Source organism: Anas acuta, chromosome 14 (genome assembly GCF_963932015.1).
Source record: "Anas acuta chromosome 14, bAnaAcu1.1, whole genome shotgun sequence".
In the NCBI taxonomy this organism is placed as follows: domain Eukaryota; kingdom Metazoa; phylum Chordata; class Aves; order Anseriformes; family Anatidae; genus Anas; species Anas acuta.
In genome coordinates this window covers 18,894,428-18,915,206 of record NC_088992.1, presented here as the reverse complement: position 1 = coordinate 18,915,206, position 20,779 = coordinate 18,894,428, and the positions used below count along the sequence as shown (strand labels likewise).

The window sequence follows — 20,779 nt, the reverse complement described above, 5'->3', positions numbered from 1 at the left end:
GCTCATACTTGGTAACTTACAAACATCTATGATCTGAAGGAGGTCTCATTAATGCAAATGAGTTACTTTCTGTCATATTATGCCAAATCTACAAATGAGATAGATGAAGCTCATGCTGGCTAAGTGCCCAGGCCATTTCCTACTGAAATTAACAGTAAAAATCTACATTCAGCTCAGGAGTAGCAACATCAAGACCCATCTTACAAAGCACCAAATGGCAGAAAACTGGAAGAGTGCCCAAGAGCCCTGATTATCCAATCTTCCTACCTATATGGTCTATACCACATTTTCAGGGAAATTAAAAGGAAATAAGTTGCAAATTTTATCTAACAAGGTACTAGATAGAAATGAAGTAATCCTCATATTCTTATGCTTTTTGAGGCTTGATTAAAAGTAATACTAGTCACAGTATTGACTTTGTTAATTTACTCTCACAGGTGAAAAAAGGCAGCTGAGTAATACCTATATTTGATGTTACACAGCAAAGTAAGTACTGCTCTACATTTAAATAATGCTCATGTCTTAAAATGTCAATTTTTGACATCCTACACCAATGTAAATCAGGAATAACTCCACAAATTTCACATCATTATAAAAAAAAAACAAAAAACAACAACAAAAAAAAACAAACAACAAAACACAAACGAAGTTGAATGCAGAATAAGACCTCCTCTGTATAGTGCAATAATTATTCATCTTTGTGTATTTAGCTTAACTTTGGTTACAGCTAGCTGTTTAGCTCACTATGAAAAGCCAAGCATGCTTTTTGTAATTTACACAACAAAGCCTGACAATCTCACTCTGTATACATGAAAATCTTGTATATTGAGCACATCCCAGAGTTCAGGTAAGTCCAGAAAGAGAGAGACCTATCTTTCAAATACATTTTCGTTTCTGTAGTTACAGTCTGTAAATACTGGTCATTTGTATCACCATAAGGAATCAAGACACATTTGAACATATCAAGAAATGAAACGCAGAAGACCAACTACAAAAAGCTATAAAAGGAAGAGTCCCTTTTTTTTTTTTTTTCTTGTTTTGAGTTTGACCAGCTTCTGCTTCCCTGCATTAGTCCCTATTGTGACCTTTTACACTAAATAAAAGATAGAGTTAGCATGGTCACAACCTGTTGTTGAGGTTACAGATGAGAGTTCTCTTTACAGGGCAAGACTGATATATGTTGCTGTCATATGCACTTGGCATTTTTTTCTGAACCTATCAATTTTCGGATGGTGTTGTATGAGTCCATAGCCCCACAGGGGAACTTGCCATATGCACAGAAAGTATAACCATTATTCCACATATAATTATGCATGAATAGTGTTTTTTAAGGTTATTACAATATAATTTTGTATTTCTACATAATATATTTTTTCTTTTAAAAGTATAACACCTCTAAAATAAAAGTGATTATTTCACCATTCAGTCTTTGACTTTGTTTTGAGGAAAAAACAGAACAACTTTCTATTTCCTTTTATTTCATCACCTTCAAATACTTTTATGTATTTGCAGAAATGAACTTATCTCTTGGAAGAATGCATACACTCCAGGCATCATTATGTTTTGAATATTCTCATTAGTAATCCTGCCTTTCTTTTCAGGAAAAGGATTTTAAAGTTCTCATTCCTACGGCCTATACCAGAAGAGGAAAACGGTGAACAGTATGAAAAATCCTTTCAAAAATACAATAGAAAAATAAATACATAAATAACAATTTGCAATGAGAAACCTTAAGGTAAGCTTCAGAGATTTTTTGAGAGAAGGTTTGCACTTTTGAAACAAGACAAGATAAATTTTTCAGTCAGTGCTAAAGACACATATATAAACGTATCTATAAAGAAAATTGTGTTGTAACAATTGGAATATATATAGTGTGTTTCCATTAGATATCTAAGTTAGATATGCATATAACCTGAATCCTGAAAGGAAAAATGCAAAATGCAAGTCAAATATTGTTTATTAATATTACCTTTGGCTCTTATTTGCTTAAAACTGATGATGACTCTACTGATGACTATACATCCAATACACCATTAAAGTATTTTGAAGTCCACACTGATTTTATGTTGTCTTTTTTCACTGCACTGAATCATCATTATCAATGTGACAAGAGGCATCCTGCCTGCCTTCTCCACCCAAAAACTCCTGACTTTTCTCCACTAGATAGGCACTGGGTCACTACACAAAGCTTCTGATTCTGTGTACCTGATGGATAACTCTTATACTAAAGTGGTGTATCCTGAGCCAAGTTAGCAATGTTTCTAAATAAGTTTTGTTCTGTTCTAGTTCAGATGTCAGAACCTAGGATCATGCACATGCTACTACAAGAGACAGGTTATAAGAGCACCCCTACAGCTGAAAGCATTTGCTGGTCTTCAGAACAAGTAGGATGATCTATAACAAAGTCTGCTAGGAAAATATCGTACCAAATATAAATTAGTTGCATGCCACATCACAACATAAATTGGAAAGACAATTTTGAAAGTAATAAACAATCGCATCTTAGAACAGCACTTTCTGAAGCATGCAGGAGAATAGGCTATTCTTGACTTTGCTCTAAGTGACTTCCTGAAATAATTCATGTAAATAAGTATGGTTGAAGTAGTATGGAGTAAATATAATTTAATTAAACTTGGCATGTTTTGTGAGATCAAACTAAAAGATAATATTGTGACATTGAAAGTCAGGACCCAGTTACTTTTCAAATGAGTAAACTACAGCAGTTATGAAGACAATGAAGAAAACTCAATGGAAGCTAAAATCTGTAGGAATCAGCCTGGACACTCTCCTTTTAAACATTTAGTGAGTATATCTGAAAATGTTTGTATAGTAAAGTAACACTTTTTCTGAATGGAACTGTCAAAGTTAAGGCTGGAAGATTCTAAACAATGTCTGGCTAGAAGGTAGCAATTCAAATATGATTGCCAAAAATAGGAAGAACAAATTACGGTTAAAAAAAACCCACCTTTGGAATCTTTGCAGAATGCATGTGGGAAGCAAGTACCAATATAAATCTTTAAGTGAGACATCTTTTGTTTTGTTTTTCATTTAGTTCTTTAGATACAGTGAATAGGAAATATGCATATCCATATATATATTACATGTATTGTTTAGCTTGGAGAAAAGAAGATTCAAAATTGTACTTTACAACTACCTCAAAGGAGGTTGTCGGGTGGTGGAGATCGGGCTCTTCTCCCAAACATCAAGTGATAAAATGAGGGGAAATAGCTTCAAGTTACACCAGGGGAGGTTTAGGTTGTATATTAAGATAAATTTCTTTACAGAAAGGGTTTGGAATAGTCTGCTCAGGAAGTGGTTGAGTCACTATCCCTGGAGATCTTGCAGAAATTTGTAGACATAGAACTTAGTAGCATGGTTTACTGGTGGACTTCAGTACTAGGTTAAAGGTTGGACTAGATGATCTTAGAGGTGTTTACCAACCTGAATGATTCTATCATTCCATATAAGAGAGAAAGAGAAGCACTCCCAAAGAAAGAAATATTAAGTATAAGAGCAGTGAATGAAACAGCGATCAGATTTTTATGTGAATTACATGACTTCAATAGTTTTGAAACAACTGAAGACTGCAGTAGCAAGCACTATCAGACAACCTATAAAAGTCAGAGTTAAAAATTTTTATGTGCATACACGAGACTAAGTTTTGAATGAATTCTGTTTCTCTAACTGATGAGCACTTTTCACAACTCTTGACAAATTAAAGATAAAGTGAAAAACTGGTAGATAGTATTTTTAGGCCTTTTAAGAGTAAAAAAAAAAATATTTCAGGTTACAGCTGAACATACATAGTATGCTATGTGGATTCTAATTAAGGACTCATAAGTATGCTAATATTATAGTAAATTTTTTACACTAAGAATGCTAAGATAAATATAAAATAACATGCCACTTCAAAGTAACTCTGTTAGTCAGATGAAGCATATGCAAAAGGCTGCAACTTTCCCAAGAACACAGGAGGTGTCCCTATGCAGGGCATGCAGGATGAAACTAGGCGATATCTAAGGTCCCTTCGAACTCGCACCATTCCACAATTCTATGAACAAACAGGAAGGCAAAACTAGAAAGGGGAACACCCATTCTCTGCTATGAATGCTGGACTGTAATTCACATATAATCATAGGATTAGACTGCAACAAGATGCCAAATCAGTTGCATCACATGGCTTCATACCTCCCTCTTAAGTCCTGTTATTGACCACTGAAGCAGGTGGACCACTATCCTATTGTACTTATTCTATTCAGAACTTAGGATAAAGTCTTTGCTTGAATCTTTCATGTCTAGATGCAGTATGCAGAGAACTTATGCTGTTTTTAATTGCTGCTAATTTTGGAGTCAGTCCATACTCTTCCTCATGACATAATTCAGGACAGATTTAAACGAATAGTAGGGAATCAAAACATTTAGAGTAGGCTACAAAAAAGTTCTGCATTACTCCTATCCCACTGAAGTCCTGTTTTGATTCTTCAAGAAAGATGGTAGTAGTACATTAACTCTCGACTTGTACCTTTCACAAAAAAACTCATACATTACAGTATCTTTGACAGGGCTTCCTGTGGAACTATATTTAGCCTTGGTATTAGAAGCAGCATGAAACTCAGTGTGCACTAATTACTTAGGCTTCTCAGAAAGCACTTGCAGGCCACACTGAGCTCAGTGACACTGCTGATATTTGAAACACATGCTAGCCTAAAAGTAACCACATTTGTGACTGTTGCGATTGCAATATAGGGGACTTTTTAAAAAGAAAAAAAAAAAAGGTATTTTGCCTTTTATTGCAAATATCATTGTGCTTGAAAACAAGACATCAGGCAGCTGAAGATTAACACAGGCTAGACATATGTGCATTATGTCATGTCTGACTTATCTTTTCTATATAGTCATGTATAGAAAATAGGTACCTATATTATGTGTATATACTTTTAACACTTCTGTCATCTTCATTCCTTTGCTTCATCTGAAATTTTATATTATGCCCAAAACAACTGAATCATGAATAACAAAGACATGTTATTTAATTCTTTTAGTGGAGACCAGCAATTATTATATACTGACTGTTCAAGGGTGTTATTTTTGTAAACAAGAAAAACTAAATGAGCATAGAATTCATCATTAGGAAATGGTCTCTTATTCAATTAATGCACATTCAAGAGAGCCCCATATGCATGTGCTCTAGTCAGTGAAGTACTGCAGGAAAATAGGAAGAGATCTCCCAGGGTGCAGCACACCCTGCTTTCTCTACCATATGCCTTCTAAATATGTTCCTCTGTGTCGCTATACTCACAAAGCAATTTGCTGATTCTTGGCAAATTGATTCAGATACATGAAAATTTTATTCCTAAAGAACAGGCTTTACTTGTTAAAAAAAAAAAAAAAAATTAAAAACAACAACAGAACCCATTCAAAACATTGTTACAGAAATGACCAGTCAATTCTGGAAACAAATACATACTTTCAACATTGTGATGCTGTCCTTTACTTTCTGGAATAGTTCCATTAAATGCTCCTTTCCTTTCCAAGGTATTGGATTTAAGAAGGTGCTGAAATGACCTACCAAAGCTTAAAAACCTTAAGATACTTGCATGAAACACAGTAGCAGTATTTGGATGAGGTCCTACAGGCAAAAGTTATTATAAATTTAAAGAAAGCATGACATAGATTCATGAAAAATTCAGCCATTAGCTGCTTTGAGGTGAGCCTAAATGCACATTAAAAAATTGAATTTTCAGGAAGAAAAACATACGTTGCCTGTTTGTTTTTAATATAAGGTTAGAGAAATCCTAAAGGGTTGGAATAATGAATCAACCGCTACCAAGTCACAAATTCTAAGCAATATACTAAAATCGACTTCTGCAGCATACATCTTAAACATTCTATAGGTTATGTGACATATTGGGGTAGAAAGTTGTGTTCCTAAAGTGACTTTTTAAAAGCCCTCCCTATATCCACAGAATTAAGGAATTATTAACTAAGAGCAGATGGGGAAGGAGAACACAGGAGAAAGAAACATGTGATTTATATAAAATGCAAAGAACATTAAAACACTTTAAAAGGATATTTGTGTGTTTAAAGAAAGAACAAAAGATGAACTGAGGTGAAGTGAGGTTGGATAAAGGTAAAAATCTTATGCAATAAATTAGTACCCACAGGTGATGTGCATGATTAGAAATTCAAGAGCTGACATTAGCAATTACCATTAGAAACTTTTTGATAACTGAAGAGGTATCAGTTGATTGGAAACCAATGACTTGTTTCAGTACTTAGAACAGCTTTCTTAGAACTGTTTAAAATAGGTACACATCTGCAAGTTCTGCATACCTTTACTGTGGGCTTTAGAAACACAAGTTTCAGTTTGTATTTGTCTATTTGCTTCCTAAACTTAAAATTGGTAAGAAAGTATTTTTTCCAACAAGATAGGAAACCTAAATTTATAACCACACAGCTCATAGATCTCCTAAGAACTGCGCAGGTCTGGGGATAACAATGTACTAGCTAACATGTACTAGTCCTTAACAGCATTTTGCCCAGGCATGAATTCTACACTACTTTGTCATGTTTTTTCTCAACTTGTGCTGTCAGTCTCAATTCACAATTGTTCTGGAAAGTACTCTTAAAACCAGTTCTATGGTTTGGCAAGGTTCATTTTGAGTCCAACAGGCAGAAATAATAAAGGAAAAAAAAAAAAAAAAGGATATAAGTGATTAATAATAAAAGTTGCCAGGTATCTTAAAGACATCACATTAAAGGCATCACATCTATTTATGTAATGCACTCTATTTGAAGTATCAACTGGTTAAGTGTCTCAAGACTGAGCTTGATTTTTAACGTATATATAGCGTGTACAAGTGTTCCGTATTAATCAAGAAAGATTTGGAAATCAGTGCTCTCACATTACTTCATATTACGTGGTATAGTAAAGGTTTTTACAATATGAAAATTTATTTTTAATACAGAACATTTTTACATATGGTTGTTTCAAAATACGAGCAGAAAAGTCCATCTTCAAATAAGATGGATAATCAGGGAACTGGTGAATATTTGCTGGGTAGGTACATACAATTTATTTTCACTGTTCTCAAAGAATCCATCACATACAATGTAGAAATGATGGGATCTATGTTAAGGATCTATGTTAAGAAGATTTCAGTGTTTAGGAGGCTCAGTATAAATCTTTTAGCAAAGTAAACCAAAAGCTAAGTCATTGCATGTTATGGTAAAGAGAATAAGGAAAATTTCAACTAAAACTTGACAGTGATTTCTGCCATAATATCATAATTCTTAGAAAGCCACTGCTCTAATTTTAAGAAACGTAACCATGTTATAAATCACAGATAAAAGGAGCTCTCCTATTCTATATTCATAAGCACCTCATATAATGTGTGACACATTTGATTTTTTTCTTATATTCTAAACATTCTTTAGTTCTACAATAATGTATAATAAAAATATGCAATGACTGCCAATAGCATCAACAATATAGTGAGTTACTAGAGAGTTGTTTTTGATTGTTTGATCTTTGAAGAGAGGCTTTCTGTTGCTCAGAAAAATATGCTATTCAGCTTCTGAATCTGAGCTTTTTACTGTACACAGAGAGATATCCCTGTACTTGCTGAATTTTACACTCCTTTCAGCGAGTCTCCACCTATACCCAAGGTCTCAAAGATACACCACATGGCCTTTTTGCCACAACTACTGATTGCTTTGAAGACTCATGTGTTAGAATTCCTGTGTGAGGACCACATTTGTATGTTACCAACACTGTTTTAACTTGCTGTCTTTGGCATCTATGGGTCCCTGGCTCTCAAGCCAGCTCCTTCACTACTCAAAATTTCATAGGTTAAAAAAAAAATTAAACATTTTATAAAAATGGTCATCTTGAACAACAGAGAATAATGTAAAAACTACATTAAAAAACTTACACTGTTCAAAGCTTGACAAAGACATTTTTGAGATAAATAAACTGTCCTATGTGCAAACTATTTATACACAAAATTGCATTCCAGCTGTTCCATGACATTAACACTTTGCATCTAATTTTTGCTTTCTCAATTTTTTGCATCAATTTTGTCTGTGCAGATCTCTCTGGCTATTCACATTTAAAGATCCCTTTGAGACCTTTTCAAAGTGTAGCCACTTATGAGACCGATGATTATGAGACCTACTAGTTTTATATTAGCATATGGAAAAATGAAACAGTTTCCATCTGTATACCTATTTTTATTGCTGTTTCATCTCCTGCCCTTAACCTAATATAATAGTTCTACTTTATCTGCCTTGCTATAGCATTGGAACAGTAATCCAAAATGGAAAGTTTTCTATGATTGCTGCGTAAACCAGTCTAGAGAGAAGCAGTTGCTCTTTTGTTATTATCTTTTTACTATATTGTGCATCTTAGAATAAGAACTATAGCTCTATTAAATGACACCTGAATTTAAATTAGTATTTGTTTAGTTAAGTTCATTGTGTGCATTCAGCTATTTTGAATAAATCAAGATGTATAGAAGTCTTGCATTAACAGCAAGTACATGAACTGATAAGTGATATGTTAAGCATCTTTTCCAAGTTCATATATTTAATTATTGGCTTTGCCCCTTTCACATGTAAGATGTATTTCACAATTACTTGTGAATATTCAATGTAGTACATCAGGTTTAATCTCTAGTATCCAAGGCTGAATATTCTAATATTTTCTTATTAAACATATTAATAAATAAATCCATTTTCCACTGGAACTCTGCAATGTAATATATATTTATGACAGACTATCTCTTGCTTAGGATTAAGCATCAAATAGGTTTACTGTTGGATTCATCTTAGAGAGAACATTAATTATTCTTCAATGTAAAAGCAAAATTATGAGCATTTCCACACTAAAAAACCATGTAAATCAAAAAGACAAAAAAAAAAAAAACTTAAACTGTGAAGTATTTGATCCTAATTTTGTCTATAGGTTGACCCCAGCAAAGTCACTTAGTCATATCTGGAATGCCAAGTTAACTTTTGCTTTAGAAAAATATGTATCAGCCAGACCACACACATTTGGCAGGCAGATGAGAGAGCTTTTGGCAGGAAGTTCTTGATAGACTTAAAGGGGGCAAGGAACTCAAACTTGAATGACAGGTCATTGCCTGCCTTTGCTGTTCTGCTGCCCCTTTCCTAAAGGACAGAAAGGAACACAGTATGATACAGTATTTGCAAATGGGGTACTTCAGTGAGCTGCTGTCAATGGACTTTCAGTCAATGGACTGAAAGAAGTTGCTGAATTCCCTGACTGCATGCTGCTTGACCTTGCCTGGGTCAGGGGAGGCAACCTTACACCACCCCACAGTACCCAGCACCTGATCACTTTCAGTCCAAGCAGCTGTAACAAGTGAGAGAAGTTCGTATTGTGTAGCTATTCTACTTCCTACAGCACAATGCCTTGTTATTATTGATAAATCATATTATAATATGCTTCTCAAATGAAAACATCTGATGATATTTCTTAAATAAGTAGCTTTTATGAATTTTAAGCCACTGTAGATTACTACTTGTCTAAATGTAACTCCGGAAAGAAGAGAGAAGAGGGAAAAATGTAGGTATCCTCTGCCCATTCTATTGTTAGGTTTCTGAATTTATTTTAATAGTATATTCAAGTTGTGTAAGTACTTCTGGAATCAAGTATTCTTCCAAACATCAGTCTGGAAAATGTGTGCGCACATGTGTATGTTCAGGTAAAAAACAAAACAAAAAAATACATACATGATATAGTCTGACCAAAATTGCTTGCCTGGAAGCATAGATAATAGATAAAACAATACTAAACAGAAAGCTACCTCTAGAAGGCAGGATTTTTCTTGTATTAAAAATTCACTTTCCAGAAAAGAAACTATATATTACAGATAGAAGAAACTGAAAGCAGGCTTCAGAGTGGCCTACTTACCAGAAAGGTAAATCCTGTAAGCTGCTTGACACTCATTTCTCTTTCAGTATCTCATAGTTCATATATATTTTAGTTAATATGATGCAGTAAATGAAACTGCCTAGTTTCAGGTAAAGAGGAGATAAAGCTGTGCCTCATCTGAGAATCCCCATAGACAAGAAACAGTATTTCCAATTTGATTAACCTATTTACTCTTGAAAAATTATTGATATAATGAAGCCAGTGGAATAGCCACCATATATTTGTCTTCTAGCAGTGCCAATACCTAAATTTGGACTACAAAAAAAAAATCCCTGCCTTTTCTTACGTAAATCCAGCCAAACAAAAATTTAGTTTCTTTGAATTGGGCCGGTAAGCAGTCTTTAGGAAGTCAAAACATTGATACCTTTTTTTTTTTTCTTCTTTCCCATCACCAGCTGTGGCAGCTGTCCTGTATCTACCAGTTCATCACAGTGAGTTTCTTAGGATCCAAATACTGTCTGATCCAAGTGTGATCAGGGTTACAATTCTACACCTGATTTAACGGGGAGATTCCAGACTGAAGTCAAGTCAGCATTATTCCTAAAATCAGCTCAATTATATGAACAGTTGAGATGTTACAGGAGACAATTTCCGAGTCTAATGCTATATTCAAAACACCATCCATTAAGTACTATTATATCCTCACTGCTTCAAACATAGCCACAGGGACCTGATGCTAAAAACAGCACTTAATAACCAATGGAATCATTTGGTAAACCAACATGCAGCCTGGGAACTGCATGGCACTGCAGCTTTCTACCTGCGGTAGATGTTTGAGTGTCTCCCAAAACTCAGAAAAAATAGAATGAAAAAAATCAAGGGTTTCTAAAGACCAGCATATTAAACTTCCCAAATATATGATTGTACTAGAAAGAGACAAGTTCAATTCAAGGATAAAATGAAGGTGGAAATTAGGCTAATAAAAGAAAAAAAGGTAAGGAAATATTAACTAACATAAAGTAGAAGTTATGTAGCATAAAAAATTGATCGGATAAAGTTAGTGTCTTATCACAGCAAGTCTTAAGATATTTAAGCATATATGTATTTTTTTTTCATAGTTTTATTTTAGGATTAGTGGTACAGAAAGCTTTATTAACTTCTATTCTACACGTTTTAATACGAAATTTACAAATGATAGCCATTCCAATCCATTCCATCTCAGTTTGGAATTTGGAATCCTCTCCTAAACAGTTGGACTGTTAGGATTAAGTCAATTCTGTCATTTCTAATTTTGAATAAGTTTTAAAGTTGTTGTTTGTTTTTTTCCCCCCCTTGTAGGTACAGTCAACCTTAGTATGCTATTTTAAATAATTTAGTACAATTCCATGAAAAGTATTCCCCTACAAAGGAGAAAAACAACTGTAGTAACAACATGTATACAATACCAAGTAGTATAATTCATATTTTAATAATTACAGTTACAATGAATCCATATATGAAGAGTCTTTTATTGTGAAGGGAGGTGGGAGAGAAATAGAAGTTATTGCAGAGGAAGAAGGCAAAATAATTTGTTGACAATTAATTATTAGTAAGGATGCTAAAAAAGACTTACCAGGGATAACCATCTTAAAATCAGGAAATCTGGGGAGCAGAATCTATCAAAGAATACTAAAAGAGCATAGGCAAATAAAGTCTCTTGTCTGCTAGCATTAATTTTCTAATAAATTATGGAAAACTGGAGAAAATCCAGATTAGAAGAGAGCCAATGTTGTGCCCATACTAAAAATGCCAAAAGGGATGAATCAGGTAACAACAGGCCAGCTGCCCAAATTCAGTTCTTGGCAAAATAACAGAAAGCTGCTGTAACAGTCTGAAAAGTTATAGAAAAATATTTAATGTCCAGCTACCTGATTTTAGAGACAATTGGTCTGGGCAAAAAGCTTGATTTTAATCTTTTGGATGATTAGAAATTTGTTTGATGAAGGTAATTGCCTACATGTAATAAACAATTTCTGCAGGGCATCCAAAAAAAAATTGTACAAATTCAGTATTATACTCCATCCATGGTGAAAAGGGTAGCTGACTGCTGTGGAGAGTTAGTCCATGAATTCCTGAGGTTTCCTGCTTCGAAAGAATGAGTGATATGGCTACAGGGGACCTGAACAGAACAGCCCTACAGAAACCTGTGTCTGGCTGTCTTCACTTACCTTTGGCTGACCAAATGGAAACTTGTTGGAAATACAAGAGTTTGCTTCAGATCCCATTTTCAATAAATAAATAAATGAAAATAAAAAGAATTCTGCATCCATCCTCAGAATATGAAACAAATTTAAACATTCTCACTCTATCCAGTCCAGGGTTAAATAGAGCACATAAGTCACAGGGTAGACAAATGAAATGTCTATCTAGCTGCTTGTCTGGCAAGAGACTGAGAGGTAGCCTCCTAGATGTATTTATGTATTCTCACACAATGAGAGAGGCATGAAGTACTATGGAGTTCTTTAACAGGACACAGAGCAATGGAAACCAATAGCTAAATGCTACAGCTAGAGAAACAAGATCTGGAAATAAGTAGAGATGCTTCATAAGATAGGGTAATTCAGTCTGAGAGAGACCTGAGTGGTCATTTACATCCCAATCTCCTGCTAAAAGTAGGGTCAGCTCTGATGTCAGAGACTCTCACTCAGGGTTTTATCCAGTCAGATTTTGAAATTTACCAAGGTGGAGACCGCAAAACCTGTTCTATTTCTATTACTTCCATCAGGGCTGAGCAGAGGTGAAAATATACTTCAGCTATACAATTTCTGAATTGAAATAATGTCTACAACTAGGAAATAAGTATTGGTGTTGTTCAGACATACAAATGAAGATGAAAAAGCTACCCCTGAGAAAATGACAACTAAAAAATAAAGATGCTAAGTATACTGTTAAGTGGTATCATAATTTTACTCCCTGTACGTTCATATTCTTGTCACCTAATACAACCACTTAAGCATCCTAGAGTAATCTGGGACATTAGCTCTTTGCAAGATGATATAAACTCTTACATCAGATATTGGACTTGAGGCACAATAATGGTCAATTAACCTAAGATATTAAAGACAACCCCTGTACAAATGCAAAGAATAGGGAAACTATATAATGATTTTTTTCTTTATGCCGTATACTTTGCCTTTTAAATGTATATGAGAGAACTTGACAAAGTCTTAATCACCAGTGCATTTTTTGGTTGGGATAAAAAAAAATAGTCTTCCTGTACCATTGAATGGTTGATGTAAGAATAATGCTGTCTTCAGGATCACTATGTACTGCAAAGTGAACCTCATCATGCAAGAAAACAGTGATTTTTTACACTGATATTGAGCCTGAAGTATTTATTCAAACTACAATAGTGTCTACATGTCTCTCCCAGCACAAGGGCCTCAATGAAATGAGAAATCCTGTCAAACCTGTCTCCTTGAAGTAGTCTCATTATAAAAGGGACACTTACAATATGGATTTTTGTTCCTGAATACCTAACTCAGTTCCCAAAGGAAGGGAAAGGGAGGAGGGCAGAACACGGAAATAGTCTTATGCACATCTGCAGGCACAAGAACTCTGTTCCACACAACTGCTAGAAACAAGCTGGAATTGTAAGAGCTCCATTAGATGCACCTGGGACTTTGCTGATGTTAGTTTCACCTCTGAAATGTTCCTGAAGGAACTGAAGCATAAAGCCTTCTTTGGTAAGTTTAGACAGACAGTAAGCCAAACACTGATCAACATATTGAAAGAATTGAAACATTCTGAATCCATAAAAAAAAAACAAAAAAAACAGGTTAAATAAAATCACCACAAGTAGGTAAGTAAGCTTGTTTCAAACACCACTGGTATAAAATTTTCATGATGCACTATCAGGAGTCTTCAGTGACTGTCATCCAAATTCGGGGCAACATGAATCATTCTATCTGCATTTAGTTCTCAGCCATCTTGAATACAATCAAATTTCAGAGACAGATCTGAGCGAAGAATCAGGGACCAGGCATTCTGACAGATGTTCAAGAACTGCATCCTATTCATCTCTGAAGACAAAAAAGAACATTGCAACAGGATGCTCTTGCAAGGAAAATTCTTAAGCCATGATTTAGACAAGTATCCATCAGCCATGATTATAAATAATTATTTATATTGTTTATATATATAAAATAATTAAATTAAAAATAATTAAATAATTATTTATATTAAAATAATTATTTTAACCATTGTGCCTTCCAACTGTAAAAAATACTATATATTGTTACATTAAAAAAGAACATACACAATTCTGCTTTCTAGACTTTTTTTTTTATGATTCAATCCCTTTGCAACTCTTAATTCATTTTTCCTCTCCTCTCTGAGGACTTCTTTCAATGCCTTTTCAATGCCTTCTGTGCTTTTCTGTGCTTTCTTATTCTTCTTTGTACCACATGCCTTTTTTCTTCTGCAGTCAGTGCTCCCATCCACTTTTGCAGGTCCTCTCCCCCCCCTCCCCCTTCTTAGTACCAAGCATGCTCCACAAAAGATCTTAGGAATGGCTCTAGACATTAAATGAAGAGTTAAAAGTATTGGGGGGGGGAGCGGAGGGGGGAGCAGGGGTAGAGAGCAAATACTATCCAAATAGATTTTTTTTTTCAATCCATTTCTCATTCAAATCAAACTTTAAAAAGGTATTACTGACATAGCGCTTCATGCGGTTTCCTTCAAAATAATAATAAATAAAAGTAATCTTTAATCGTGAATCATTTAGTGCTACTTACTTTGTGCAACCTATGACATGTCTGCCACTTGAAACTGCCCACGACTTTGGTAATCAGTTGGAGAAAGCAGCCAATCAAATTTCACCCCACAATAGTTTCCAAGGTAACCAACAAAGATACTGACATGGGTTGCATGCAGTAGAAAGAAATGTATGAAAAAAGCTGCCGCATTTCTACTTTTTTCAATACTTTGGATCATATATTATAAAGCGTTATCCAAATGCATCAGTATTGTCAATAAACAGTAGCAAAAAATCCAAAGCAGAGTTAAAAAACAATGATAAAGCACTTCTGTCTTCAGTGACTCAGAAGGGCTACAATGCCTTCTTGAAGCTTTGCCACTTATGAACCACAATAGGGACCCCTTCTTTCTGGAGAACCCCTGAAAATACGGGCAGAATATCCTAAGAAGAAAGACACCTTTTGTTTTGTCCCTGTAAATGGTTGATTAAATGCATATTCAGTGATTAAAGCAGGAGTGAATTACATTTGTCATTGTGCAGATTTTTACACAGATTTACATTAGAAGTTTAATTTACCAGCTACAAAAATATATATATATGTGTGTATATATATACACACACATACACACAAAAGTCAGTACTGCTTCAGTGTAAAAGAGGAATCAAAACTACCCATTAGAAAAGCCTTCTTCCCCTTCCCCATTCCATCCTGTCATTCAGAGCAGGATGTGCAGGGAAAATAAATGTTTGATTTCTTTGATTCCCCCTGCTATGCCTTCATGCTAACACCAACATTTCAGGTCCTAGTTCCTTTTAAATTAAGATATCTCAAAATAAGTGGTCTTGGTGGAATTTATCTCAAAGAGCCAAGCTGGGCTGCTATTACTCAAAGACTTAAAATTGGGATTTAGCAAAACACAGGTTCTGTGACAATAGCATCAAGCATCATCTACACATATATCAGGTCCATCTTCAATGGTTGTTATAAAGAATAAAGCTCTTGAACCCAATAATGGGCTACAGATTCTGGTACAGAAAGGTTTTCCTGAAAGACATCTTTATATCACTTCTCTAATTTTGAGGTTTTCCTGAGCAAAGATTGTGAATTATGTTTCTTAGTACAGAGCCACATAGTGGGTATACATCACATTCCCCAGAATCTAACATAGTCCAGAGGCTTGCTTTTTATTTCTTTTCCTCATGAATTCATGAAGAACAGTCTTTGATCTCCAGAACAGAGAAATACTTTCTGCACCAGGAAAAAGCTGTTTTGTCTACAAATCTGCCTTCAAACAAACAAACAACAAAAACAAACAAACAAGAAACCCCACACCCAGACTCCCAGTCACTGGAGCTATTTCACTATGCTTTCTGTTTATCACCTTACAGGGTAAAGCTTTGGTGGTTAGAGAGGAATATTTGTTCATGAAGACAAATCTTCTCATGAAAGCATTCATTAGCTTTTATGAAGTGCTGACTGGCACAAAAGCTGTTTGTTGAGGCTTGTGAGACAGACTCTTCAAGCTCATAGATTGGTGAACTGATTACTGAGGAGTTTAAAAATCATTTGAGTTGGTAGTATATTTCAATGATTTCAGTCAATCTGGTTAGGTTATTAAATTAACAACTGCGCAGTAGTCACTAAATATTTTCAAATGCAATAATACTTTTCAATTATTGAAAAATTTAACACTAGCACTCTAAGATAACTAAATATATAAGCATTAGAGAAGATCAGAAGTTGGCAATCAAAGAGTAATTTTGATTACATGTACTTCATATTAAATCTTGCTGTAAGACAAAATGGTTTCAGAACAACCCTAATTCATTTATATTCCACAGCCCTTGTGAAATGTTGTACACTGGAATCAACTTCCTACATTATTTAATAAACAGCTCTGTAAATAAGATGAAGGGCAAGTTTTGAAAACAAGGTGCAGGCAATGAGACTGCAATAACCTTTGTTTGCACATGCAGACATGATAACTACATACTTAGCCATCTGTCTGCAGAAATACCAGTTTTTCTTTGACTCAGAAAAATACCGTTTTGAAATTGTACCCTGAAACTTCATAGAATAGAATACAATAAAAAGTAAGATCCATTTTTATAGCCCTCATACTGTATAGTAGTAAACAATAACAACATTTCTTGGAAATATTAAGATGCAATTCTTCTAGATCACCCATTTGCTTTACATCTCCATCTATTCAGACTGCATAAAGGAGGGAAAAAGAATGTGCTTATTAAGAATTTGTATGAGAACAGATTGACCCAAATGTCTGTTACCAAAATAGATTATATTAGCTAGAATGGAGTGTGTTGCTTCCATGCAATCAGACTTATGAAAATGTCAACTCATATATACATTCTGATCCAGGGTAAGTCAAATTCTTGTTCAAGTCTGTAAAATAAACACATTAGAAATACCATGCTTTGTACTATGAACATAGACTATAACTCACAAAATAGTATTCTTTGCAGTCAGTTTCTTTCTACACTGACCTTTCTTTATCACTCTTGGTAGACAATCAGAATAAACCAACCAGTTTCAGACAGTCCTCTCAGGTCCTTAATCATTAAGATTGGGCAGATAGACAGTAAGTATGATCAATAGTGGCCTCTGATAGACCAGTCCAGAGCTCCCTGTGTTTGGTCGAATCACCACTGAGCAAAAAGAATACAGCAGCTCATTCTTCTAAATTTAGGATAATATACAATTATGCTTTAAATTGAAAATTATAGGGAAAATGATGCTAAAAAACAGTGCCATACTTGCATTTCTTCTTAAATATAAGAAGGAACCACTTGGCATCAGAAGAGCCAGAGTGTTTGTCTGTGAAGCCAAACCTTAAACACGGTACAATCTGCTCTAACGAAGAGTGCACACCTTGTTCTGTTACTTTTTTTTTTTCCCCCTTAACCATTTGTCACTTCAGCATCAGTTAACAGCATCTCTATAAGGGAACATGGGGGAAAAAGGACTGGTTTAGTCACAGTAAGTTATTTTACTTTTATCCACAGTCTTTCTATAATTAGCCAACATAGGAACAGCAAAACAGTAAGATCTGGATTAAATAAAAAGTCACTATAGAGTGGTATCTTAATTGTGAACTCCAGAATGTTTCATAGCACCATAAAATCATGTGGTAAACCAGTAGGTGTTCATTCAGTTCCTGTTAGGAAAGATATAGCAGAGAAAGAAACAAAACAAGATCACAGAATCATAGAATACCCTGTTAAAACATCTAACAATATCAAAGCACTCTTACCACAATAAATCCATCTCTCGGTCATCAGCATTGCTGGAGAGCACGTCTAGTTGCAATCTTTTCTTTTTGTCTAGCAATCATACCAGCTTTGAGGTGTTAAGCAGCAATTTGGTTATTTAGAAACACTATCTGAAGCACCTAAGATGTATAGAACATCTTGAAAACTGGAAGTTACATTCCTTTGAAATCTCTCAATTTCAGGACCAGAACATTGTTAAATATTGAATATATGTAGCCCACACATTACTAAATGAGCTCTTCATTATTTTCAAAACAAAATACTTCCATGAAACTAAATGAACTACAGTTGAAATAAATGTAATGATACTTCCCTGTGATGATGTTATCAAACATCCCCAGAAGAACAAAGGTGAGACTACCAAAACACACAAAACTGAACGAGCAATTTACTTTAAGATTTCTTAATTGAGACATTTCACTTTGCAATTTAGTAAGAAAGTGTTTTTTATTTATTTATTTGTTATTAAATATAGTGTTTTTCTATTTAAGTGATCTCTCTCATCAGATACTGCCCTAAGAGCTCTGACTGGCTGATGGATGTGCCAGAAGTGGCTTCTCTTCCTCCCTGCTCTGCGGTGGTAACTGATTAGAGACCCATCACTCACCCAATTTACTTCCCACATCCAATTTTATAAAAGCAATTTTTTTTACTTCCCACTTCCCTATTTTATAAAAGCAAATTTCAAAATGGATAACCTTTGGATACTCTAGTTATAATATATGGATCTCCCTTCCAGGGGTTTTCTTATTCTTCATTGGATAAAGGGAGAGAAGCAATTTCTAATATTCTCTGAAACTCCAAGAAATAATAAATAAATAAATAAATAAAAGTGCTAACCATTCCAAGTTAGGTTCTGAACCTACACAGTCATATGGAAAAGCTTGACTCTTTCCACTCATCTTTCTCAGCCGATACTTCTGGCAGAACAGCATGGAATTTGTTTCCACATAAGTGACTGTTGAAGATTCTAAGAAAAATAAATAGGCTTTGCAGTAGTTTAGCAACCTGGATTAAGTAAATTGTTATTTTAGTTTTTAAAATCAGATATTTCTCTATAAAAATCTTAGAACAAATATAATTTACACAAAATTATCTTTGAATCTTTAGGTAGTATTGTTGCAAGTTATCTGCTTTGAAAAAGCTAGATAGTAGCATTTCAGCACCTGGATGGTGATTTTTTTTTTTTTAATTTTTTTTTTTTTAAGGCAATCCATACACCCCTGTATTGATGATTGCAGATTAATAGAAAAGCCTGATATATCAATTAATATTTAGCTCAAGCTATAAGAATTTAAATTGCAGTTCTGGAATTTCACTTTTTAATTTTATCATTATTTTAAAGTTCAAACGTCATAAAAAGCCACAGATGCTTTGTGTACATAGTTAAAACCTTTTTACATTATCGAAGTAAGAAGACAGAACGGTAGGAGAAGAGTTACCTTGCTTTTTCTAAGCATCAATTTTAGATATTTTGTAATCAGGAGAATCAAAGTGGAATCCTGAACAAAAACTTAGTAAGATGATAAATTTAAGAATTAGAACTTAATTACTGTAAGATAGGTTTTCCTATAAGCTGTGATTTATTGAACTTACCCCATGTTAGCAGATGCATAGCCATTTTAATTGTTGTAAAGAAAAAATATTTTCTTCTCTCAGGTTGAAGTATTTGGTAGCACTGAAAGTGAATAAAGAGTCAATTGGAATCTAAAAGATGAGTGATAATGAACTTGAATTTCCACCTTTACTCGTTTAGAAAAATGCAATAAAGTATTTTTGAAACTTGCAGGCACTCAAAATATTGCCATTAGTCTTCAGGGCACCTGAATACCTGGTGTTCCGTATTTAAGGTGAAGACTCCTTTATCCTCATCATTTTCAGCTCCTTTAGTGTAGTAGCATTATGTACACTATTTGGAGGGCAGATCCATGAATTATAAAAAAATTAAATATTTATCACACTGAAAAGTAAGGTTATGTACAATATTTAAATTGTTATTTATTTAGGCTATAACTCAAGTTTAAGTTCAACAAAGCCATTTTGTTTAGGAGCAAAGCAGAAAGATTTAATCTTGCTTGCAGTAAATGGAAATAAGATTTTTTGGAATTTACTTCCATACTTAGAGTTGGTCCATACTGTGAAAAGGGAAACACCTCAATGAGCTTCAAATCAGGCCATGAACTACTGAACTTCTAATTACCTCCTTTCCTGGAAAATTATTTGTGATACTGTGCTAATATGTTTGCAAATGAATTCCTCTACTATACTCTGTTGGAGATGAGAACATTGAAAAAAGGAGGTATTTTCATACAGGTCAAACAATTAATGTTGTTCCAGTAGTTAATTTCTTTATGATGCATTACAGAAATGCCTTTTTTTTTTCTTTTTAAGAGGTTAAGTTGTTAGTCTGAAACTACATGACAGTTTTAAAAGAAAAAATCTTCCACTACCGTCCTGTATTCTTCCCCTTTCCTACCACCCTCTTCTCTCCCTCCCATAAAGGAAGTTGAGATTAAACCAATTAAACCATATACGTATAAATAACAGTATACAATAAGAATTTACTTTGCCTCCTTCTGAATTAACTCAGAGACAAGACAAGTCAGAATCAGATCACATCTCAAATATTCTGTAATTCCCTCCTTACTAAGAAGACAGGTTTTTATGTGGATTTCAGTGTATTAAATAACTTTTCTAAATTACAAAATACAAAACCTCAAGTATACTTTTGTCCTATTAACACGGTTCTACAGATCAAAATCTTTCACCTTTCCCTTAATAATAATAAAAAAAATCAGTACCTAAACTGTATTTTCTGACAAAACAAAAAATTATCACTTAAAAGAGACAAC

At 34.2% G+C, this 20,779-nt stretch overlaps 1 protein-coding gene across 1 annotated transcript in view; it reads right to left on the bottom strand.

The window, feature by feature from the left end:
* Positions 1-14,695, bottom strand: part of GABRB2 (gamma-aminobutyric acid type A receptor subunit beta2) — a 178,327-nt gene extending 163,632 nt beyond the window's left edge. Inside the window, exon 1 of the mRNA XM_068697748.1 lies at positions 14,674-14,695. The gene's annotated coding sequence lies outside the window, so the exon portion shown is untranslated. The remainder of the gene's footprint in view (positions 1-14,673) is intronic.
* Between the last annotated feature and the right edge of the window lie 6,084 nt (positions 14,696-20,779).